General features: G+C 39.2%; 1 long non-coding RNA gene across 1 annotated transcript; it reads left to right on the forward strand.

The window, feature by feature from the left end:
* Positions 1-20,051: 20,051 nt before the first annotated feature.
* Positions 20,052-25,617, forward strand: LOC128141308 (uncharacterized). The gene is made up of 3 exons (XR_008234952.1): positions 20,052-20,193; positions 23,930-23,991; positions 24,187-25,617. It is a non-coding gene; the product is annotated as an uncharacterized LOC128141308 (long non-coding RNA).
* The last annotated feature ends 723 nt before the right edge of the window (positions 25,618-26,340 follow it).

Consider the following 26,340-nt stretch of genomic DNA (forward strand, 5'->3'; position numbering starts at 1 on the left):
CTGTAAAATATTTGCCAAATCAAAGAATTACTGATGCAACGATGGACTTATTTTTTCAATACGCACCCTTTTCATCCGTAAGCAATAATTTGCAGAATCTAAATGCTCCCATCTGGAATTTGAGATCCATAAAGCTTGGGAGGCCTCTTGAAAGAGCACACTGTTAGGAAGGAGCTGTGCAAAGGCAACTGCTCCTACCTGTGTGTTGGTGTCTCGTTCTGATTGACTGGCAACACAAAAAATCAATATTTTTCTTTAATTGAGGTTCTCTTGGGGCAGGAATTGCGGAGACCTGATAACTTACTAAACTGTGTCTGGCCACCACCAGCAATGACAGCAATTAAACACAACCCACAGCCGGCAGTTAATCCCAATTTGTTCCCTTGCCTAGCCGTCTGTGAGTGAAAATTTGGTGAAACAGGTATGTTTGAGGATGAAGTATGTAAAGCATGTCAGCCTGACGCTTTTCCCACATTTTCCCAGCAGTAGCAATTACCAGCTTCAGTGATATTTGGGATTTCTGTGTGGAACAAACTTTGTATTCATATAAAACTTCACAGCTCCTAGGTTTCAGGACCATTGTACCGAAATGTCTGTGACTCAGAAGTACCTGAGAGTCCCAGGGAATATGATAATCTCTTTTCTGGGAGTAGGAGAAAGAGGAAAATGAGGTTGACTGAGGTCGAATAAAATGCTCAAGCAGCACATGAAGCCACAAATTCAGGTATTAATTTGGAGATTTTTGGGGAATCTGGAGACCATAATCAACACATACCCAACCTCACAAACCCAGTTAGATTTGGCACAGAAATCTAGCAGAGATCAGAATTTGACTGTCCTCCTCCTAGTCTGCTGCAATTGCTGAAACCTCACATCTTGCTTGTGTATTCCCATGGCCAGGACAGGTTGTTCCCTGACCTCTAATGGAGAGTGCCTCTATAGGCACGTAGCTATTGACCTGGCTTCAAATGTGGTTCACACAGGCCGTTTCTCCCTGGTGGGTACAGACAAAGCAAAGCTTGCTCTCTCCGTGGCTTCTATAGAACCTATAGGCTTCTATAGCAATTACATTACTACCACTGTGCAGCCTGATGAGAAGGGATGTCCATGGGGAATTTTCTCCATGCTGATTTCTGATGGGTCCCCTGCAGCCCCAGTTTAGCCAGTAATACCCTTGCAAAGTCTCATTATTGATTTCCCTCTCTCTGAAGGTTCTCAGAAGCAGTTATTAGCTTGGTGGTCTGCAAAGCATTAGTATAGTGAGGGTTAAACTTAAATATTAAATCTAATTCACGGTTTGATTTTTCAGTTTTGAGGAACCTTTTTCATTTTATTTCTCCAGCCAAAGTCTAATAATTATAATATTTTTTTATTTGAGTCTAGATACTGAAAAGAATAGGCTGAAGTTAAGACAGTATGATTGGTAGGAGGAAAATGGCAGTAAAAATTAACAGTATGTACTTTTTTAGATTTTTGTTCTTTAAAAGCATTTTTGGTGGAAATAGTCTGAAGGGGGAATGAACATGTATTTCCATATTTACAGTAGCACAGTTAACTTTTCAAAAATTTTTATGTGCATGTGTGTGTGTGTGTATAAATATATTTATATACCCACATTTACTACATACTGACTTGTGAACTTTTAATGGTATTGGTTCAGGCTACGTTGAAGTGTGTGCGGGTATGTGTATGTGTGCCCATACTGGGACATATTGAGAAACTAGGAATGTGTTAGCTGTTTTACTTGCCTGAAGCATGACTGACAGCACTGTTGTTTTTCTCACTGGTAGCAAGGTCAGTGGGCTGCATGACCAAATTAAATATACTTCATGGGAACTGCAACAGTTGACTTTGCAGTGAGCTGTGAGCAGAGTAGGGTTTGCCCAGAATATCCAGTGCCAAAATATCACCCTTTGTCACCAAGTGCTGCTGGCTGTGTCTTCCTCTTCTCCGGCCCTGAAAATGAAAAATAGTAAATACACAGTTAATTTGCTCTGCCTTTCACTTTCTTTCTGTGTATTAAGTAATAAATTGGCTGACTGTGACACAAAGCTGCAGAGCTTGGCTCCCACTGGAATTGCCTATTAGAACATGCACCTTGCTGTAACATGCAATGGGAACATCTTCAGTAGTGGTAAAGCTACCTCACTATATACATATATATATGTACATAGTGCAGTATCTGGTGTTATCAGGTGTCTTCTGTCCATTCACAAGTCTTCAGGAAGCTTGGCTGAATAATGCACTGAAATATCCACTGATTCTGATATGGTGCACTCAGTGATTTTTGGTAGAGGTCAGGTTTTAATTACAGGCATTGAGGACAGTGGAAGAAGCTTTTGGAGCTATGTTTGAAACATGCAAACTTTGTCTTGGGAAAAGAGCTAATTCAATAAGGGCCCAATGCAAACTCTCCTGAATTCAGTGGGAAGGATCCCACAGAGTTCAGTATGCTTTGGATCCCTGCCTAGTTGCAGTGTTTCTTAAATAGCTCCAAACTTACTACAGGGACTATTTACAATTCACAAATACTGTGATTAAGTTAGTTATCTAAGGCAGCTGGCAAAATTTTAAAGGGTGACCATACATATGGTTCTATTTATAAATAAGAAGTGATTTATTGAACTATATTACTTTTTTTTTTTAAGAATATCTACTTTATAAAACTCTGTAAAGAAAAAATGTCAAGATCAGTTGTCTTTTTTACTAAATGAACAGTGGAGAAGTTACTTACATCAGATTTTTAATGTTCTAAAGCATTTTAAAAGCAATTCTTTGGAATTCCCAAAGAAAGTGCACCTGAGAATTAAATGTAGTAAACAATGAGACTTAACTGCCTCTGTCGCACAGACATGTTGGACATTCATTTTCTAAAATGCCCTTTAGTAAAGAAGCTCTGATTGTAATAACTTCAAAAATGGGTTATAGCTTGAAGCCTTAGATGAGTATTTAAATGACCAATAAGGTGAAAGCATGATGAATGTTTTATTTTCTAGTCTGGAAACAGATCTTCAACAAAGACCTCTTCAATAATAGGCATAGGGCTGGCTACTACCAGTGGCTATAGAGTACAGCAGCAAATTTTGGGTCAAACATCTGGACAAAGCTTGCTGAAGTCTCTTCTTGCATGGATTTCCCTTCTCAGTTTAGTGGCAGGTGTGCCTCTTCCAGTTCTTTCATGTGTGCAAAGCTTGGATGCATGCTTTTGACAAGAGCTCAGTCATTTGCTTTCCAGAAGCAACTTCTCTGAATTTCCTCATCATGAGATCATTCAGCTAACAGCATCAGTGATTGCCATCAATCATTTCAGACACCTTCATCAGAAAGAATTGTCCATCGGTGTTGCTTGCATGAATTGATTTTCTTCTTCCTTTGGGCTTCTCCTTGTTAGGAGAGTTGTGAAGCTTAACATGTACTTGTGAAAAGCCTTAAGATTAATGGGTTAAAAGGGTTCTTTATGACAGCATAGACATAAAGTGTTCTTTCTACTAAACATTCTGTTGTCATGCTCCAGAAGTCTCTAGACCACTCTATATTAGGCAAATGAAGTGAATATAACATGCAGGTGCCTTGGGACAATCAGGTTTGCTTTTACATGGATAAGTATTTTTACACAATTTATTTAAAACTTGGAAGCCTTAAGCAATCAAACTTACAAAGATTTCATGAACTAATTGCAAATATTTTATTTCCACATACTTTGGGATGACAGGTATAATAGTCACATCTTAGTTTGGGTTACAGGACAATGCATTTTGAAACCAATTAATAATAGGTAGCACTGTGCAAGCTCTGCAGAGCACAGAGCCTGCTGAGCAAGCTGTCAAATATTTGCCATGGCACACAGAACCCTAGCATAGTCAAATGAAAAGGAAATATAGGCAGGCCCGTAAAACTAAATGGGAACTCGATGAATCACCACTTAAAAGCTTGGTCCCCACTGGCTGCAATAAATGGTTTATTTTTTTATTTTTTTTTCAAATTAAGCTTGTGCATGAATGAACATGAAACTCCATGCAGGTTGTGTACACATCCCTTAGTTGCACATGCAAATTGTCACTTGGACATGCATCAGTTTTGTTAGATCAGCAACATGGTTAAGCTTAGCAATGAGCTTGGAGATGAGACAAATTGGCATGGAAGTGTAGGGAAAGTTTCCACAGCTGCTGTACCACTCCTTTAAATAGGGAACATTGGTTTTGTGCACTTCTACTTTGGCACCTTTCACTAACTTTGCTTGTGCACAGAAATGCTTGATTAAAATAAGCTTATTGGGTGGGATTTATAAAGCTTGGTCTCAGCTGCCCTTGAGTGGCAATGTCTAACACATAATGAATAGTGCAGTTTTCAAATAATATCCAATTTGCCTGTCTGGTTAGGTGTATCACAAAATATGGAGGGCTTTCCCCCCCAAATACACATAAAAGCCTTGTTAAAAAAATAAAAGAGATTCCATGAAAATGTGGTTACCATGGTTATGAAAACAAATTGGGTTTTTGCAGGTGCAAACAGTCTATTAGTGACCTAACTGATCATTTGTTCATGCAGTTATTTCCACACAAATCTGTGGCAATTGCATGGAAAAAATTATGTTCAGTGTGGTGCCCACATCTTGGTGATTCTGATCTTGAGGCATCAGGAGAAGCCAAAAGTTCAGTAGGTTTCAGAAAAACCTTATACATTGTTATGGATAATGAGCTTATTCACAGTGACATTAACAAAAATGAAAGCACCTTTTTACAATGTCTGTGCAAGTCCTCCCACCCCGGGGGGGGGGTGCAGAATAAAACTATATCACTGTGATAGTGAAGGAGAAATTATTTTTGTGAGCCAGGTATCCCATGGCTGACCAGTAAAGGTTTATCCAGACCATCCTTGGTCCATTCTTAGAGAAGGAAATACAGGCTAAATGGTTTCAGGGCTCAGGACTCTTAGCTGTTGCATGTCTTGAGAGAAATTATTATAATTTGTGTCTAATTAAGCTGATGATGCTATTGTTTGATCTTTTAAAAGTAACACACTTTTCTTTCTTATTTTGTGATATGGATGCGTTTGAAACTGTTATTAGACAACCACCTTTATGAAACATCTTTCAGTGAATGTATCTTGTTAAGTAGGTATATTTTAATTTTTCAATGGCAAATCATTAGCATATGAAGTTGATATAAAGGAACTACTCTGACATTATCAGTTGTGCAAGTCTTGAATTCAAGTTGTGCATGTGATCCTCAATCAGAGAGAATTAACCAAGGTAAATATGGTTTTTACAAATGATCCATACGGCATCTCCAGTTAACTGTCTAGATGTGGAAAGACTAGGTTTCTTAAATTTTGATGAACAATTTTGAGTTTTAATTTAAGCATTTAGGCCAAATCCTACCCCATTACGTGCATGCCTAATCCCTGATACATGTCTGCGGGAGTTTAGGGCTTCACATTCTTGATGATATTGGCAGTAGGTCCCAATGAAAAGTTCACAAAAACCAGTGGAAACCTTACTGTTGGCTCTGCCTGGCTTAGTTCTGGTCTCTGATTGTGCAGATTCCTTGTGCACAACCGACAGCAAACTGGCAGTCTTTGTAGTGAAAATGGGAATAGGAAAGCTGATTTCTTTTTCCGTTTCTTTTTCTCATTTTTTCTATAATGCTGATGAGTTTATTGGCTGATTAGAACTAGAAACATCTTGTCTGCATTTTAACCTTTAATGATAGCATTGCAACAGTGTGGTCACGCTCCTGTCTACATACAAGACAGATTGACCACCAACCTCTTGGAAAATTGGATGACTGCTCGAGGTGAATTTGAAAGCCACAGAGAATGTGTTTAGCTGCATTTTATTCTTCTGCTTATTCCCACTGTAAAGTCAGCATCACAGGACTTGATAAGTCTCGGCAATTTCTCCTGTCTGAGCCCCTCATCTTCAGTTGTCAACACCCAGCCCATTCATCACTAAGGCTGTCAGAGCTGACGTCTGTATCTGAAGGAGGAAGGATGGTGCACGCGGAAGAATCTGGACAGGTTGTCTCCAAGCTCACCTTTAGGAATGTCAATTGTTTTTTATTCGTAGCATTTGGGCTTGCTCAGAGGTCAGCAGCGTTTCCAGCAGTGAGAAAATGCAGCCTGAATAAAAACCAGAAAGTTGAAGGAAGAAGGCTTGGCTATTTGTGCTACTGCTACAGACGGGCCCCCTTCAGTGTGCTATAGCAAGGCATGAAGCCACCTTCTACTTTGCATGCGTTCTTTTGTCTTGTTAACTGGAAGGAGCTGTAGGGGAAACGAGTTTTGGACTATCTTCTATGCTCAGCGGTGATGACAACAATTTCAATCTGCTGCTTAGAAGGTTAGTAGGTTTTTCTTCATATAAATAATTCTCACTGACTGGAAATCACTGATCACCGCTTCTCCTTGACATGTATAGGTGAACTTTCCACAGAGGATAACAGCACATAATTTCCTCTTACTTCTGAAGGATGATCAAGTGGAGGGGTGAGTGATCCTTCCTAAACAGGAATGATCACATGTACTAAAAAACAACAGGGCCTATAATAATTAACGTAGCCTTTCTATATACATAATTTCACTCTATTAGCTCCTGCAACAGGCTGACAGAGTTCAATGCTAGTGTCTTCCTGCTTCATATGCTGAAAGCAGGCTCTGTGACAAGTAAAGTCCTTCTGGGGCAAATGAGTCAGATGGTAATTTTTTTCCAAAGAGACAGTCTTGGCAGGTCTTTACCTGGTGCCTCAAGGCAGAAAGCTAGAAGAAGATTCTTAGCATTGTGAATGTACAGAGTGGGATCAATTTTTTTTTTAGCAAAAGGTACTCCCTGATGCCTTACAGTAAGGTTCTTTATTTCAGATTTCTTGGTTTTAGTGTACCTGGGTTCTCAAAAGAGCATTTTAAAAACACCAGTAACTAACACTAATTCCACAGTGAGTTCTGACTCTGGTAGGTGTCTGGTGCTCTCTCTAACTGGTCTTAGCACTCTGACAGGGAGAGCACACAGGTCTGCCTTTGGTTTGAATTGGAACTGAACTCTTGTATCCGTGAAAACATTTGACAAGTACAGCTGTCCTATTTGGGATTAGGAAACTGTTACGTGACAGCAGTAAAAAAATCATTCAGAGAGTCACTTTTTTCTGACGGTGTATGATTAGACTTCATAGAAGAATAAAAACAATAACTTGAACCTTAAAGTTACTCTATCCACTTTAGTGAAGAACTCATTCCTTAAATGTCCGTTCTGCCTAGCTGCCAAATAAAAATTCAAACAAACCGTGTAGGACTTGCTTATTATTTCCTTGGATCACACAGTTTTCTTGCTGGAAGGTATGATTTTATGGCAGCAAACCTTAAGCAAAAGCAAGAAGAAATTGGAGGAATCATGAGTTCAAAAACTGTTCTGACATCTCTGAAACATTTTGACATGATAGAAATGGTTTCTTTTCAAGTATTAATAGTGGAAGTTCAGGAAATTAAGGGCTAAATTAGTAAAGTAGCAAGACATGATGTTTGACTATCTAGGGACCAATAGTTAAGTCATATCCAAACAGAATTACCTCTGTATAGTAAAATAAACAGTGTCATTGCCATTTCCCTGGCCCTGTGTCCAGTTGGCATGGTCTGGCTGTACCCATATGATTAAATTTTGCTGGTTTCCAAAGGAGGAAAGAGTTAGATACGTCTAACTGCATACCTGGAATAGTTCCTGGGTTAGCTTCTGAATCATACATAGGAATTGATAGGGAGAGTTTTGGGTGATCTGGGCAAAAAGCATGCCAGAGACCATTCTCACCAGTAAGTTGAAGTCCCACATGAGAACAAGGGGTAGTGATTGTGGGACTTCTCCCAGCTGCTTATAGAATATTTTGCCTGCCTCTTCATCCTGGTTAGGTGGTCTGTAACAGAGTCCCACCATGATATCTGCCTTGTTGGCCTTCCCCCTGATTCTTACCCATAAACACTCAACCCTATCATCACCATCATTAAACGAGACAATCAAAACAGTCCCTAACATACAGGGCTATCCCGCCACCTCTCCTTCCTTGCCTATCCCTTCTGAAGAGTTTATAGCTACCCATTGCAGCACTCCAGTAGTGCGAGTCATCCCACCATGTTTCCGTGATGGCAACTATGCCATAGTTTTCCTGCTGCACAAGCTCCTCCTGTTTGTTGCCCATGCTGCGTGCATTGGTGCAGATGCACTTCAGCTGGGCTATTGATCCTGCCACCTTTTTAGGGGGAGAAACCCTAAATCCTACATGACCATTCTCAGGCGCTTCTGTGGTTTCTAACACGTCAATAACCCTTGCATCTTTGCTGCCGCATGGATCTCCATCCCCTGCCTCCACTGAGATGGCAGACCGAAGGACCTCCCTAGCACACTGTCCCTCAAACACTGGCGTACTGCCCCCAGGCTTATCTTTAGTGAGCTTGGTTTTATCCCTTTCCCCCTTCAAATCTAGTTTAAAGCTCTTTCAATGAGCCCTGCTAACTCCTGAACGAGAAGTATTGTTTAATATATTTAATTTCTCTCTCTTTTGTTAGCACAGCAGAGTCAGGGGGACGGCTGCTTTGTCTGACCTCCCCTCCATGGGAATAGTAACTATAATGGGTTTAATTAACTATGTGGTATTGACGTAATTAGTTATCCCAGTGATTATACTTCTTTAATAAAAGCACTTCATTTGGGATGCATTTCTCTTCTGTATATGCAGAGCCCTACACCTATATTTCATAACTGTCTAGACATCAGAACTGTGTGCATATTTTAGCATCAGCCCTTGAGAGAGAGGTTATTTTGCATGGCTTAAGATAATTGGGAAGAAATTATTTTGCCCCCTGGTTTCAGACTCACTCGCCTACTGAGAGAAAAGGAGTTGGGGGGAGGAAGAGCAGCTCAGTTTGGGGAAACCAAAATAGGGAGGGGGAAGGGCTGGATTTGGAAACCGCATGCTCAGGGACTGGCTCTTTCTAACTTTTGGAGCCCAGAGACAGTAACACTGGAGGGAACTGATAAAGTTTAACCTGTGGGCGAAGTAGATGCTGTATATCTGGTTTATTGATATGTATTTATGTACACAGAACTATTACTGTAGGTGTTTATGACATAAGCTTACATCCATTGTGTTATATTTACATACATCAAGCCTCGGTAACTCTGTTACTGTTATCACACAGCCAAATCAACATTAAGGAATGAATTTTAGTTTTCAATATGGTTTTGCTTTTTGTTGTTTTTTTTTGTTGTTGTTTTCCTGGGAAGGCACTGTTCATTGTGTTTCATCCCTCTGGCTAATCTTGAAGAGCAACGCTACAAGGAGGAGAGATTACCATATGAAAATGTCATTTTATATCATATGAATACCTTAAGAAAAATAAGAACAAAGGTAAAAGGTCTAAGGGAGGAGATTAACTTGCTGTTCATGGATCAATCTACCACAAAACACTATGAGTGAACTCCTTTAGCTTACCTCTCAGTTCATAGCTGGGGGGAGGGATTCCTATCTGATAAAATATACTAAGAGATTAATGTATTCTGCACACAGCCTACTTCATAGGTAGGAGGTGTTATTCCTGTTCCTGTTGCTGTGTTTCATCTAACATTTTAAAAGTTTTTTCCTCTCTCTCCCTATCTGCTCTTCTTCCTCTCTTTAGTTTGCAGAACTGTGCTGCAATCCCTTCAGTCTGTCTTTCCCTGTTGAGAGAAACAGACTGAAATCACTGCAGGCATTTGAATGCTTCATGCAGCACAGGAGTGAACTCTGTGGGTCATCGTAACAGCCAAATACATAAACAAGTTCCCAAGAAATGGGGAAAGCCAAGCAAATGGGGAAGAACTGGTTGTGAGACCTGCAAACATGGCTTGTTCTCTAATCACAAGGGATGCTCCACTGAAGCCCCCATCCCTCATTAAATCAATAAAATCATGTGTCTTTTATTTTAATCCTGTATTCCAGAAGCAAGGATAGAGGCTGAGGCTTTTCATTTCATTGTTTCTAACAAATCACTGAGATGATATTGACAAGCGTTGATTTCTCTACCTTAGTGTTTCAGAAAATGCCAGTATGGAGGCAGGTGCTGGGCATTCAGCCACTTTTTTTAGAAGCAAAAAAGGAGATCTGTGACAGCCTTGCTGCAAATACTGTAGCTTTCTGAGACATTTTGTTTGGTTTGATGTTGTGCTGCAATGACGAGAGAGGAAGGATCTGTTATGTACAGCTGCATGAATCTCTGGATTGAAGTTTTTACAGCCTTAGATCCTCTTTTATACAGTAAAGGGGAGATGAAAGCAAATAACTCACATGCCATGAAACAGGTACAATGGGATTCTGAAAGGCTTAGCATTCCTGGTAAGTATTTGATCGAAATTCAGACAAGGGAACTTTGCACTGTCATTTGGTGGAGTGACAAACATGGTAAAAATACCTCCAAAATCTTCGTTGTTTTGTCAGCTACAGCTTGATTGAATTAGCAAAGAATGAGTCACAGTTGAAAAAAGAGCCATTTTCTCCCCTGAAATTTATTAAAGTTTGGGTGGTAAAGAAGCACATGTTTATTTCCTAAATGAAATGCAGGCAGAATATGTATCAGGCCATGTAAACAGTAGTGCTACTTTCCTATGCAAGGCATGTTCAAAAATTATCTTTTACTGAAATCATAAAATGGCTCCAAATCTCAGTGTAAATGGGGTTTCTCTTCCCCACAGTTATTTATCCACTGTCAGATCTTGTATATCTTACATGAAAAAATGCTTGGGTGAAAATGGTGAATAATTGTAAATACAGGCTGGTTGTTTACCAAAGATTGTTCATCTTCAAGGAGAGTTCTTTTGTTCTGAAAAGTGTTCTGTGTGTATTTGTTTTCTGAAAGGTGCCACTAACACTGTCTCTGGTCAGTTTAGGTAGGGCCTAACCAATGTATGTGTTAGTCACAAAACTGATATAATGTGCTGTTACCTGTGGTAACTTCAAACACCCTGGTTAATGACCTAGTCTATTGTTTACTTAGTTTTCAAGAATGTTACCTGGTGATAGATTAGAAAAGCAAAAAACCTTCACTGAATGAATCTACTGACTCTTGCATAATGCTGGGCAATAATAATGATAGCAACAATTAGAAAAATAGCAGTAAAAGAAGAGCCCCTTAGAATAATGTGGATCATTCTCACCTTCAAATGACATATGCCACCACACAGCCTTTCACTTGATTGATGAGTAATCGTAGTTTGGAGTCAATAAGACCCCACTGAAAATCCTTGAAATGTTCTAGATGTACCATGATCAAGATTGGAGGCCTATTAGGCACTTAAATAAACAGAAGTAATATAAGACAGCATGGTGCTTGGCCCACAGATTAGCTTTAACTAGTAATTTTCCTCCAAGAAGTCATTAAAAAAAAAGCACTTGCAATACATCAGTTAAGTTAGAACCTAGCTCACGAGTCAAAGCTTAACTGGTTGTTGTAGCACTAATGTGTAAAACAAAAGTCCAGTTGTTTTACCAGTTGTAGAAGCAGGTATGTTCTATGTCTTTGTCCACATACAGTCTGTCATGAGAAGGAGGAACAACTGGCGTGGCTTAGAAGGAGCTAGTTTCATTACTGGCATTAGAGAGTTCTGCATGGTCACACAGGTAAATTACCCCAGAAGCTCTGCACACCACTGTGGCTCAATAGCCAGAGCTGGGTTTGGGACTTGTTCATCACCTGTACTCAGGTCTGCCCTATTGTAGTGTGTTTTTACCCACTAACATCTAAGTAAGCTTTTTCAGGTAGTCATATTCTTTACAGGAGGTCCTGCTGCCTACCAGTCACCACAGACAGCTTCCTCTACCTACAGCACCCTGGGCTGCATTAGTAGTGTTGCCAGCAAGTTGAGGGAGGTGATCCTTACCCTCTACTCAGCACTGGTGAGACATATCTGGGCTCCCCAGTACAAGAAAGATATGGACATACTGGAGAGAGTCCAGTGAAGGCTCACAAAGATGACTAAGGGACTGGAGCATCTGTCGTACGATAAGAGGCTGACAGAGCTGGGACTGTTCAGCCTCTTCTGTCAGGAGAAGAGAAGGCTGAAGGGGATCTTATCAATGTGTATAAATACCTGATGGGAAGAAATGAAGATGAGGGAGTGAGGCTCTTTTCAGTGATGCTCAGGACAAGAGGCAATGGGTGCAAATTAAAACATGGAATTTCATCTGAACACAGCAAAACACTTTTTTACTGTGAAGATTGTTAAACACAGGAACAGGTTGTCCAGAGAGGTTGTGGAGTCTCCATCTGTGGAGATACTCAAAATCCAACTGGACATGGTCCTGGGCAACCAGCTCTCAGTGACCCTGCTTGAGAAGCGGGGCTGGACTAGACAATCTCAGGAGGTCCCTTCCAACCTACCTATATGATTCTGTGATTCTGTTTGTATTGGAACAGCTGAATTACACATGAACATAGAATGTATAAAGACATAATGATGATGTCAACAAATCAGGATCCTGTCTATTGGGAGGAATAGCATGTTTGTAACATGTTCACCTATTGAGTTTTCAGAGCAGGACGTCACTTCAAGTGCTAAGCACAATTTTAAAATATATTCTTGAACTCCAGCAACTGCTATGCAATACTCTTAAGCAAACTAGACCAAAATGATACCATCAAGAGATATCTGTCTCTATTTTGCAGACCCTAACAGACTGCTAGATAACCCTTCAAACAGTCTCTAAATCAATACAATATGGTACTCAGGAATATTTGTTTCTTCTTGTGTTAAAGCCATTTAGTACAATATGCCTAGTGATAAGTCACTAACCATCTTCCTGTTCTGTTGGCTCCTTTCTGTGTATATTAACTAGGGCTGTCTGGAGGAGCTCTGGCTGAATAATCAGAGAATGTCAGTTTTATATAAATCCAACCACTTCACACAACTCAATCTTTTTTGCTGAAATTCCATTTTGAAGAAAAAGGGAAGAGTAAAGTTGTAACAGACTCAAACTGCCTTGTTTTTGACAGCATCAAAATGAAGACTGTAATTTCTTCACTTTGAAATACTTTATTTTAACATGTGCATTATATATATTATTAAAACAAAGTGAAGTTGTCAAATTGAACCAGTATTTATTTTATTTTCAGTTCTGATTTGTCTGAAATGTAAAGAATATTTAGATAATCCTGGTGAATAAATTTTCTAATTTCATTCAAAACAAATTCAAAATTCTCTAAGGATTGGAAATTCCCATCTCCAGAGAGCTCTCACAATGCTTCCTGTATGCATGAATCACATGCCCTGGCAAATCAGTTTAATAATACTTTTTTTCTGATGCTAAGCTACATGTTGGCTGTGGAAGATACAGAGGACTCCGATGCATTTCAGATTGTGCAAGATGTGAATATGAATAGTGTGAAAGATGCCACATAACAGGAAGAATGATACAAGTAACAAAAGACTGTGGGTACTGTTATGTAATCCAGTCCTAAAGCATAGCTGAAATAGGTATCTACTGTGCTAGGCTCTACCTATTGATAGTCATAGATTTAGCATGAGTCAACTATAATCTATATTCCATTAAAGATTATGGGAGGAAAATATTATAAAATATAACACTGCTTAAACAATGTAATTACAGGCTTCATTCATGCAACCCCTTTACTAGCATCACTATCAGTGATGTGAAAGTCAGCATTGCAGAAGGATAGAGGTGGGAAAACATATTATTGTCACCCTCATTCCTTTGTTGTTTTGGTTAAGAATCACAGGAACACATTCCATTCTGGAGAATCTCAAGAGCTGTTTTACAATTTAAATGGCATTTTCTCATCCAACCCATTTGAGCCTTGAATTTAGTCCACCATTTTTATTCACATTAGTGGCATAGAAATAAATCTGTATTTCTGTTTCCTCTCTTTAGCCCTGCAGAGCCAACGCAACTATTACTGAGAGACCTGAACATTTGCTGTTAAGCCTATGAAGAGAGTAATTAACATGGATTTATTTTGGCTTTTGGCTCTGCCAAGGAAGGCAATAGTCTTGCACAGGTGTAAGAGACCAAATTTGACTGCAAAGTCTTACAATGGACTATGAGGCAAGAGCCCCAAAAGACACACCTGACAGCTGGAACCAAGGCTAAGTTTGCAGAGCTGGGTGTTTAAAATTTTATATTTTTTTTGCATCAAGAGAGAATGAATGTGACTTGGAAGTTCAGAGGCTTTGATGACACAGCACCAGATTAGATATAGTTATCTAGTTAGAATGGCACTTGCAGATTTTGAATAACATACTTTAATTTGGGAAACTGAATTAGAATCACCTAAAATATGGCAAAAAAAGGCTGATCTTGTAGTGTGCTGCTGTGACCAGAAGTGCTGGAAACTTCAGGAGAAACCCTCTTCTTTTAAGTTTTCCAAACCAGCACTGGTACTTCAGTCAAATTTTTCCTGTATCTGCATTGTGGGTAAGAAGCAATAACAGGAGTCTTTTGATGTGCACTGCTTGGTACATGGAAATCCCCAGTTATGCATTTTAATAAAGGTAGCAAACTAATATCTAAAACAATGTTTTACAAATCAAACACTGTTTGGTGAGCTTTACAGAGTTTGTCAAATCTTGTCAAGAATGATTTGTCAAATAATTTAAGGCATAAAAACATACAAATAATCAAATAAATCATAGGAATATTACCCAATGAATTCTGCCTTTATGAATTAGTGTCATCCTGTTATGCATCAAAACAGCCAAGCTTCATGGACTATTGAGAGAGAGCTGAAGTGAGATGAGTTCGGTGGGAACACACAATGCTGATCTGCTCAGTCTAAGGGTGCCTCTCGATTGTGCACACTTTTAATAGATGAACAAGGATCCTATAACCAAGATAACCCCAGTCAAACGTAATGCAAAACTGTCTGGAGCCACCAAAATAGCAAAAAGAAAAGAAAATTCCAAATTAGCCTGGGAAATGAAGATACACACTTAGAGATGAAGTGAAAAGAAATTAACTTTGAAGACCTTTCTCCATATCAGCTTTGACTGCATGAACGTCTTCCAGCTACTTTTAATATGCTCTCAATGTTAAGTTCCACTGAAAAGCATTAGGAATGTAAAGCAGTAGAACTGTAGCTATCAGTTCAGATCTGTTATATTAAGCAGTAAAGGCATATCAACAAATATTCAGAGAACTCATAGATTCACAGGACTAAAGGACTGAGGAGATCATGAAAGTTTCTAGTCAGATCACAGGCCTCTCAAATGTGCCTCTTACTCCCTGTACTGAGCCTGTAAAACTCAGTGTTATCTTTCTCTGACTTGAGCAGTTAGCCAGAAATCCAGATTCTGTTGAGTTGTTTAAGTCAGTAGGAAAGAGAAATTGATGCTAAAATCCTATTTATTGTTTAAAAAATGTACAAAGGCTTCTTTTCTTCAGTACAACAAATATCAAATGGGGAGAGATGCTATCTTTCCTCAAAGCTCTGAGCTCTTTTCTAATCAGCACTTATCCCAACAGCTTTCTCTTGGCTTGGCTGTGGGCTGCGTTCCCAGTTTGTGTTCTGGCTTTGCTGCTCTCTTAGTCTGTTTTTTTTCTGCCTCAATTTCAAAGACACATACAAACTCATAGAAGACATTCAGCCACAGTTACACCAAACTATCTGAGAAAGGGTTAGCTAATTTGTTCTAATAATTTATCATTTTAGAGTTTGCATCTTCCAGAGAGAGAGATACATATTCCAGAAAGGTATCATGATTTGAAGACATCAGGAGATGGAGTCCTCTTCTTTGCTTGGCTGGGTGTTCATATGGTTAATCACTTTCACAATCAAATCTCTGTGCTTAATTCCTCACCTGAATTTTCTTGAGAACTGTTTTCAGCTTCTGATTTTTTTTTTCTTTATTACATTAAAGGCTTTCAGTAATTGGTGATTCCTTCTTATGAAAGTACTTATACACTGTGATTAATTAATCTCTTGGCATATTTTCTGATGAACTAAATAGAATGAGCTCTTTAACTCTTACTGTAAAGTATTTCCTTCAGTCCTCAGATCATTTCTGTGACTCTTCCTTGTACCTTTGCCAGTGCATCAACAATAAAATGTGAGCATCAGAAGTGAAAAATAAGCATTACTCCTATCAGTATCCTATATTGAGCTTAACTGCTCTGCTTTTCTGCATTACTCTTCTGGTTATACATACAACAGCTGAATTAACTGCTTTGCTGGAGCACTGGGATTCATGTGGAGTTGCTTATCCAGTGTAGGCTCTACAGTCTTTTGGAGGGTCTCTGCTTTCAGGGATGTCACCCCACTTCTAGAGTAATGAAGTTCTAAAGCTTGAATAGGTTGCGAGAAAAAAAACCCAGTCTGTTGGGATATTTAACTTAGGAGTGGTAACTGGTGTTGCAAATGAGCAAGTGCACAACTTTGTATTTGAGTTTATCAATACCTATTTGCAATGAGTTGATGTGCATTCAAACAGTTGTGGTCTGTGTTGTATGTAAAACTGGAAAGCTTAGATTTCCTACAGAAGGACTTGACACAAATACCCATGGTTTTGAGTAGTGGTCCAAGCAAAATCTTATTCCATTGCGAATCTTTGAAGAAACAATAGTGAATAATCAACCTGCTCATTCACCAACTAGAGAACTTCCTTGACCGTAGGTCATGACCTACCTTGCATTATTAATTGCAGTTAGATGAAGTGAAAAGGGGACACATCTTTCAGTACCACCAATGAAAATATATAGCACTACACAAAGAAGTGGCCAAAGGAAAATAGAAATTAGAAAACCGGTAGATTACTCCCTAGGGACCTCCTTTTTCTGTGGGTTGTTATAGCCAAAAAAGCTGGTTTGTTTCTTTTATATATATCTTAAGCATCTGGAAGAGCAAAGTCCTGTGCAAGAAGGTATGACCTAAATGTAAGCTAAAAAGTGGGGAGGGAAGGTGTGGTCCCAGGGTTTGCATCACAAACTCCATTGTGCTAAGTGGGAGAACCAAGTCCCTGGTTTTCACCTCTGGTCTGGAAATACAAGCCTACCAATTTGAATAATATCCTTTCCACCGAGTTCTTCCCCTTACTTATCTATATGAACTCTTAGTTAATTTGGTCTATGTGTCTGGACTGTCTTGTGTGAAATAGGACTGGATTAAAAAAAATAAATAAGGATTCAATGTCAAGATGGGATCATTTGGGTAGTTTCTATTTTGTCACATTCTTCCATATGTAATTCAGGATGTGCAACTGGTCCTCTCAGTAGAACTTCAAGCAAACTCCAGTATATTAATTTGAATAGGAAATCCTCATAAGGATTGCAGGTACTGTTCAGCTGTACTCATATTTTAACAGAAGTAATAATTCTGTCACTGATTGTGCAATGAAATACACGCAGGACCTATTTTTCACAGGGAGAGATAGGAGATATATATAAACCTAAGTGAAGGTAAAGCTATAAATGAAGCTAAGTATATGGCCCTTCGTCTGAAAGCTCCTTTATACACATTCTCAATCCCCTTTTTATTTCTGACAAAGCCTCTCTGAAATCCATGGCTTTGACAGAATTGAAGGGGACCAGTTTAGGCTTAGTTTGAGGTATGTATTTGGCCAGTCTTTTTTAAAAAAGTGGTGGTCCTTGATGTATTACCTTTTTGTAAAATGTACATTGGAAAACAAAAAGATTTACAATGAATTGAAGTGGAGGTTCATAAGATTTACAGACTCTATACACTGATTAGTATTTAAGCTTATTTAAAAGGGATTCCATGGGCTTTGCCAGGATCATATATTTTGAAAAATTCATATCGGAGTACTATTATTAATACCTTAGATTTTTTTTAAAGTACATAATAATTTAGAATTAAAATTAAAATTAGACTAAATTTCCACTCTGGTGTTCCCACAGGCAAGTTTATTTTGGCCCCAGCAATTTCAGAATCAGGGATGGAAAGGGTAGGATACATCAAGTTAGTTTCAAACATGGAATAGATAAAAAACCTCCCTGGATATACTTAGTATAGATGGGTGAAATTTTTTTGTCATATAATGTGGATATGGATGACATTTTCACATATTTTGCTAAATTCATAAAGCTACTTCAGCTGAAGATCTTATCAAGTTGTATAAATACCTGATTGAGGGGGAATGAAGAAGAGAGAGCCAGACTCTTTTCAGTGGTGCTCAGTGACAGGGCAGGCAACAGGCATAGACTGAAATACAGGAAATTCCATTTCAACATAAAAACTTTTTTACTGTGATGGTGGTCAAACACTGGAACAAACCCAGAGAGGCTGTGGATGTGCCATCCTTTGAGATATTCAAAATCCTGCTGGACACAGTCTTGGGCAACCTGTGCTTGTTGATCCTGCTCTGAGCAGGGTGTGTAGACTAGGTGATCTCCAGAGGTCCCTTCCCAGCTCAGTGACTCTGATTCTGAGAAACTACTCATGCTCGGAACCCCTGAAAAGGAGGCCTTTTGTTTAAAAACCTGTATTGGAATATGTTTGCTTCCTAAAGACACAGAAGAAAGGTAAGCCATGTTAGACTCCATACTAGGAATTAGTTTTCTTTATTATCCAACTAATGTTAGTCCAAGACAAAAAGCAAATTATTGATTCAAAGATTTTCCATTGGACATATGAAAATAGACTGGATTTTTAAGCTGATGTCAAGGTCTCAAACTGAGTTAGAGGTGGTCTGAGTCATCTCTTCTGGATCTTTGCTTATTAGGACACATCTAGTAAAAGATCTGTGACACCAGCAAAACTGACATTTTACATGCTGCTAAATTTAATTCACTCACAGCCACTAGAATGGATGGTTTACCTCATCTCCTTTTACATTTCAGTAAACTGAAGCAATGGTCTGCTGAAGCTAAAATCACATTGGTCCTAGAACATGAAAATGGACCCCGTTTCCTTTAATAGAATAGCAGATCACACTTCTTTTGTCAAGTTTTGCCAGTAAAGCCATTGTTCAGGCTGGGTACATGATTTCATTAAAATAATTTTAATAGATGGTTTTACAAGGAGGGCTACTGTTTTTGCAGAAAAAGGTAATAGAAAACGTACAGGAATGCTTCTTATAACATACCTTTAAACTATACAATGGCTTGGGAGAAAGGTAAAATAGAGCCTAATGCATCTTTCCAGATTACTGTATAATAAAATTAGCCCTGTCTGGCAGATACTCAAATAGAAATATTTGAAATGATTTCCAGACTGGTAAAATCATGCTATTCCCTAAAATGATATGGTATACTTAGGCAATTTTTAGGCAAAATGCTATCAAAGTTCAGGGATGATGGATATATTATTCCAACCTGCTGAGAAAATTTAAGCTATAGAAGTTCCAGTGAGATATATGTTGCAGAGATCTGTGATGCCACCCTAAGTTGATGTACAAAAGAATAATCCTTACACAAAATGACAAATGTCTGACAGGTGTACATAGAACAGGGAAATCTTATGAAAACAATATTACTATTAAGGAAAGTAAGTATTCCAAATGCCAACATTTTTTTTCTGCAAGTTCCTTACCTTTTGATTTTGGATGAGTGATTTATGTGTAATATTCTTCTTTAGGTCTGGACAATCATTTGAAACCAATCAAAATATACTAATATCTCTCTAGCCTAGAATTACTGCACAGGTATCATCAGATGGACCTGGCAATAGAAAAAATTGTGTATCTTTTTAATAATAATAATGTAATTTTTTTTATCTTAGAAAAAATGCAGGTATTTTTCATAGACATGATGTAAATACTTTTTAAAATTTATGGTATGCATGTTCAAGTTATTTTTATTTGAAGAACTTTCTTGCTGTGGCTCCCAGAGTAACTGAAGCTCATGCCTTCATTGCAACACATACTATGCATTCCTTTCTTGGAGGGTTAACAGTGAATGACACTATCTGTGACTCTCCAAAATATGTTCATTCCAAGAGAGTGGGCTTTCATAAGTGAATAGTTAGTTTGTGCCATGCTCAAAGGACAAATGTTTCATCATGCTTGCATGGTATTACAGGAGTGTGAGAAACATTGCTTGAGATCATGGGTCTTTGTGAAAAGAGTGATGCTGTGTTGGAATATCCAGATACAATGGTTCTGATTCTCTTCTCTATTCAAATAATAATTCTTTTTTCAGGAGCAGTACCAGCTGCCTTGCAGTGTGACTAAGACCCCAAGGGAAGACTTGCTGCAAAAAGCCTACAGTATAAGTAAGTGAAAGCAAATCGCTAGAGACAAATAGAGGAATCTAAAGAAGCAGTAAGGCAGGTCTGTACAACAGACAGTGGCTTCATCACACCGGTACCTAAACCATTGCCAAATCTTTCTGCAGACTGATTGGCAAGAGAGGTTACTAAGAAAGAATTTTAAATAGTTTAAAGAAATGTATTTGTTAACTAGAAACTTCTTCCAAACAGAAAGGAAAACATGAGAGAAAACATGAAGATGCTTATTTGAAATTTTAATGAATTTTATGTACATTTATGTACATTTATTATGTACATTGTAATGAATTTAATGTACATTTTAATGAATACCACTAGTGGTGGTATGGGAAGGAATGAAAGACAGGAATATGGGAATACTGTCTTTAGGAAATGTTATACTGTTTAAATTCCTATACTGCTTTCAGTATAGGAATACTGTCACACAATCTATCTATCATCTCACGTACTTGTTTTACCTGTGTGAGCAGATGTCTGCAGTGTAAAACTTGCCCTGGAGATGGTATGCAGCTAGAATCTGCAAAATTTAAATATACCCTGCAAATGAAAACCTAAGGGGTGGTCTGAGTGGTAGATGAAAATCCAAAGTGTAAGTATCTCATACAGACAAAATGGTGGTCCAGTATGCATGAAAGAAACTGCTTGAGTGAACTTGAGCCTTGGATTTCTGCTTGATCTAAAGAAGATAGACATATAGCAAAAAGACAGCTTTGTCAGTTGCCGATTCAGAGATAGTAACTGAATGAATGTTTGCTTAAGCAATTACCCAGGCTAGAGGTGGTAGCTAAGTTAATTTTTGTAGACAAGATTACCCAGAAATATGGTAGGTGTAGTAGGATGGCCATTTTTCAGTTTAACATTTTACTTTTGGAAAATGCTACCTTGTAATAAGTGCGAAGTTTTGTAGAGGAAATTAATCTTCAGTGTCAAGAATTTGTCACTGGTAAAGGTGGAAGGAATTTTGATTTACAGAAACAGAATTTCAGTTGACTGACCAGGATTTTGTTTGGAGAATCTGTCTGGCAAGAAATGTATTTCTTCTTCATTCTACTTCTGAGTGGAAGAAAATGGTGAACGTATCAATGAAGCAGAAATCCTGATTCTTATCTAGACTGGACTCTGTGAACCCACAAGAAGTTGTTTCTTGTGTTGAAAATGGCAGTCAATAGATGGAAAATAAGGAAGTGGTGGTGGTTGTTGGACCAGAAAGAGATTATTACAGATTTTAATGAGTGTGGTTTCTACTGAGTAGATTCTGTGTTGGGTGGCAGTGCTAGGAAGAGATGAGTGGATCGAAGACAATGTCACCTCTCTTGGACAAAATCAGCAGGACTCTGTGAGACCATAGAGATAATACCTCTGCTCCTTCCCCTTTGAGGACTGCTTTCAGCTCCTGAGCACTAAAAACTAAATATGGTTCCTAGGAATCATACTTGGGTGGGTGACCTTAGGTCTGTGTAAGGCTGTTACACAGAAACCTACACAAACCTCTAGTCTCAGCCAGCAAAGACAGTAACAGTTATTGGATACAAAGAGGGCAGGACCCTTTCATGCTGTGTTCTGCCTGGTCTTTGCTAACCAGGGTATGTGTAGGAGCTTTTCTTGAGGTCAGGCAGGTCGCTGGTGGCTCTGCTGAGCTTCAGAGCAGAGCTGGAACTGGGTGTCACCACTTCTCCCTTATTCATTTCTGTGCACAGAAGTAGGAATGGAATAAAAAGCGTTGATACTCAGAAGTACCATGGCTTTCTGAAATACACAGTTTTCTTGCATTGGTGGCTTTTTCCATTCTCCTTGAATATTATTTCATTTTAGCTCAGTCTTGGTGTTTTCATCATTTTATAAAGATGTATAGCAGATGTGATGGGAAAAGACATCTCATATCATATGCTCAGTAAATACTGGAGGAATCTTATATGCTCTCTGTTTTGTGTTCACCAGAAGCATGCAAATTTGTCCTAACTCAGCTCTTGCTAGCAATGTTCCTTACTGGAAATTATAATCATATGAGCTGCTCATGATACAATCATGGGAAAAACTTTTGTGTGTGAACCGGCTGAGTGTGCTCACAGGGGGAAGAATTCAGCCCAGCAATGCTATGCATTTAATAGCTTTATCCATTCAGCTTTATAGCTTGCCATTGGGTGCAGATGTTTTATGATTTGTAACAGTTTAATGTGTCCTGGTGGATTACCCTCCAAGTTTCTCTTCATCAAAGCACTTGCTCCAGGTAACTGGAATGTCAGATCTAAATGAAGTGCAATGTGAGAATGGGGATTGTCAGATTTTAAATGAAGCACGCAGTGGTGCTAAGTAAAGTTTTGAACATGGTATGACATTTCCATGGCCCATCTCACAGGATCGCTACACCTCTCCTTCTTTCAGTGTGCAAATTACTATAGTGAAAGAGGTAAAGCAGTCATGCACTATATTCCACTACAGCACACAGCCAAACTAAATAATATCTGAAAAGAGAGAGATAATGTTTCACTTGAATTCAAAGTCAGACAAAAGATGTAACAGACAGGGCATCACCATTTCATTCCCTGAAGGTGAGCAGGCCTCTTATGGGCGCACTGTTCACTAGCAGTGATGTGAGCCTTTGCCTCACTCCTCCTTTGCTCCTCCTCCTGTTATCCACATGTCCCTTGGGGCCAGGAATATCCCCAGCCCTGCTTCCCATCTCTTTCCAGAGGATTCTTCCATCTTGCTCTTCCAAACACGCAGCCTCTTCCTTCTCGTCTGTCCCCCACCCCCTCCATTGCTCATCCCAGTTTCTCTGGCTTAGGGCTGGCGAAACAGTTGAGCCCTCTGGAATGCTTTTGTTGCGATGCAGGGCTGAGGGGCCAGGGGATCCGTGCTGGTAGTCCCCAGGGTCTTCAAGTACCTTCTTTTTCTCCTTTTGCAGAAATTTACTGGAGCAATAAATCTAGTGCAATGATGGAGAAAAACTAAGGCAGGGGATCTCTGGAGAGAGGGAGAGGAAAAAAGAACAGTAGCAGTGCAGTAGCGATTGTGCTACTTTTGCCTGCCTCATGTCTTACTTGCATGTTTTTCTATAAAGCTTATCTACTATGAGAGGGGAAGGGAAAAAAAAATCCTTTCTGACAGTGGATGCATTGCCATGAAGGTCCCACATGGCAGCGAAGTCCAAATTTCTCAACATCTGGAGAGCCAGCATTACGTAGGTTATCTGATACCTAAAGAGTCACAAAGGTGGCACCTGGCACCGTAAATGATATCTTTTCCTGAGGCAGACAATGAGGCAAAGATAATCACAGTGCCAAAAAGACAATGCATGTCATGCTGAAACAGAAAGAGTACAAACCTCCAAGACCTCAGAGTGTCTCAGAGAAGAGACCTTCAGCTTTTTTTTTGACAGGTTTTACATGTTTGACTATTATTAACAGAACAAAAGGTTGCACATGGTTATTACTGAGGTGGCAACCTCCCCTGGTTCATGTTTTTTGTTTGTTGTTCTAGGACCATTGCGAAAGAGTCACTTGTTTTCTGTCTTTGCACATTTAGGCTGTGATGGCTGGGAAAAAAGTTTTCAGATTAAAAGGTAATATAGTGAGCCAGAAAACGTTCATTGACTTAAAAGGAAACAAAGTGCTTTTATTTTCAAAAATGAGGGGACTTTGGAGATCCTCAAAGTGTTAGTCTATAAATACCACTGAGCAAATAATTTGTACCCATAATATGCCTTGGTTTTCATTAACAGAATACCTGCCAGCAAAATTTCCCATCCTTCTGGCTGTTGTTGTCATTTGTGTTTCGTAGATGGTGAGAGAATCTTGGGATCCCAACTAACATTATTGTCCTGCTGGGCTAAGTACTTTTTGGGCATGTAATTCGTGGGCCTGCTGGCCTGAAATGACTCAAGCTGATCATATTTAAAGGTCTGTGACTTGTGTTGTGTTTTATTTGGGTCTGCCAACCGTGATTCTTCATATACACGGTATTGTTTCTGTTTTCTAGGTTGGATGAAGATAACTCACAACAGCGTTATTCCTGTAACTGCAGCAGGCAGCAAAATTAAGATCTGAGGGAATTTCAGTGTATAACCTCAAATTCTGCTTCCCTTGAGTATTTCATGCATGTTACATTGAAAGTGAAGAAGGAAGGACAAGGTGAATGTGACTTTATGTAAATCTGTTGAAAATGTGGCTTGAGTATTCACAAAAAGGCTTTTTATGCATTATTTATTCCTCCATAGTTAAATATATGATGCTCACTAACTATGGCTGGTAAACGTGCACCTGCAGAAAGGAGTCTGGTGAGAATATGATAAAGGTCTTGCTTGGCTAAAGCACAAATTACCACTAGACTTGGGTGCAGAAATTAATCTTGAGATGATGATGATTCACTTGGGGGAACTGTGATGGGTTTGTAATATGAGTTATAGCAATTTGTAGTTATTGCATAAATGCAAATATTTAGATGGAGTGTTCATGATTGCCACAACAGGAAAAAGCAATGTTAGAGAAAGGATTTTTTTCTTCTGACTTATGTATGTAACCCTTGTCCAAGACACTCTGTACATTCCATGGAGAGACACAGACACTTTCAGGAAGTGATTCATCTCGGGTTTAGGTGTCTAAAATAAGGCAGATGGAAGAGCCTATTTCTCTCCACAGAAGAACTTCTAGGCTGAATCGCATTGTAACAAGCAGGCCCAGTAGTAAAAACAGTATGACCACCTGCAAGCAAACACGGTTCATGTCTTAGCACCCTGCCACCAGTATAGTCAAACACAAAGTGATAGTGTCTGACTGTAGAACAAATTCTCTTTCAGCTGCAGCAGAAGTAGCTCATCTGATAAATCAGTCATAATCATGCTCAAATGTGTAGTCAAATTTATACAACACAGAACATAGTATTCCAGTCTGTCAGGAATTAACCCTCCCCATGCAAAAAATGTGAGTTTGCATCTGTGAAGTTTGTATTAAGTTAAGAACAATTTTGGCGTGGCTGTAAATTCAGATTTTCTTTTTTTTTCACTGTTGAGATTTAGGATTTGATTTTGCAGAGATGCAGAACATTTTCTGGACGCTCAGTTCCCTGACTACTTTGAAGGACACGATGCCTTGTGAGATCAAGGCCTTGCACCATGTAGAATGTCTTTATCTGAATTGCTGTGTTCCTTAGGTGTGTAAAATTTTGAAATGCCTCCTAAAACTATCACTTACCCTCCACTACTGCTTCCAGCTGCCAGACAGCAAAGAGTCAGGTGTCTAAGCTTGGCTGATTGGCCAGGCTCCATCTATAATTGATGGAGACAAGCACTTCTGAGGGGAGATTCATCTGGTCTATGGAGACTGTGAATCACACATTTCCTATCTCTTGCTCCTGGCTATTTGTTGGCACCCCTGACTCACTTCACGGCACCTTTTGGTTGCTGTTTGTGGCTGTGGCATTAATCAAATAGCTTAAATTGTTTGCGTTTAAAAAAAAAATAAAACTGCCCCCCCCCATACTACTGGTTAAAAGGGAAATCTATTCCCTGCCTGTACCTTTTGGGTTGAGGGTGTAGAATTTTAACAAAATCAAGTGTTTTTAAAACAGCAATGGCAATCTATCCAGGGAACTAATTTAAATAAAAAATGTGCTTTTGCTGTGTCTTGTGTGCTTTAGTCCCGGCATTAAAGAATAAATAAAAGGGCATAAGTTAAACAAAATTCCTTGCTTCGTAGTTCTTTTTCATAATTCTCTAGTTCTTCTCCTGCCTGGTTCAGCCCTTCTCAAGCCCTGCAGATCCTGGGGGAGGGAGTACGTACTAAATTCCTTTCAGCCTTGGTAAACATACTTTGCACAATCTAAAACAGGGTAGTGTTACACTGGTTTGCCGGACCCTTTCGAGTCCTGGAAGAAAAAAAGAGGATATTTGACATCTGCATTTTACTGGAGCAGCTACAAGCAGTGTTTGTTATGGAAGAGGGGGACAATGCTTGGGATTTTGAACTGAAAGGAACTGGCTTGAATTTCTCGGCCTCCTGTCTCCCTTCCCTCCTTGCCTGAAGGGCTGCTAAACCTGCACTCCTTCCCACCAGAGGAGAGCTGTTGGCTCACTCCCCCAGCCCAGTGCAGGGTGCTTCATGGCAGGCAGGCTACAAGAACGAAATTTTACTGCAG

Source organism: Harpia harpyja, chromosome 4, assembly GCF_026419915.1.
Source record: "Harpia harpyja isolate bHarHar1 chromosome 4, bHarHar1 primary haplotype, whole genome shotgun sequence".
NCBI lineage: Eukaryota > Metazoa > Chordata > Aves > Accipitriformes > Accipitridae > Harpia > Harpia harpyja.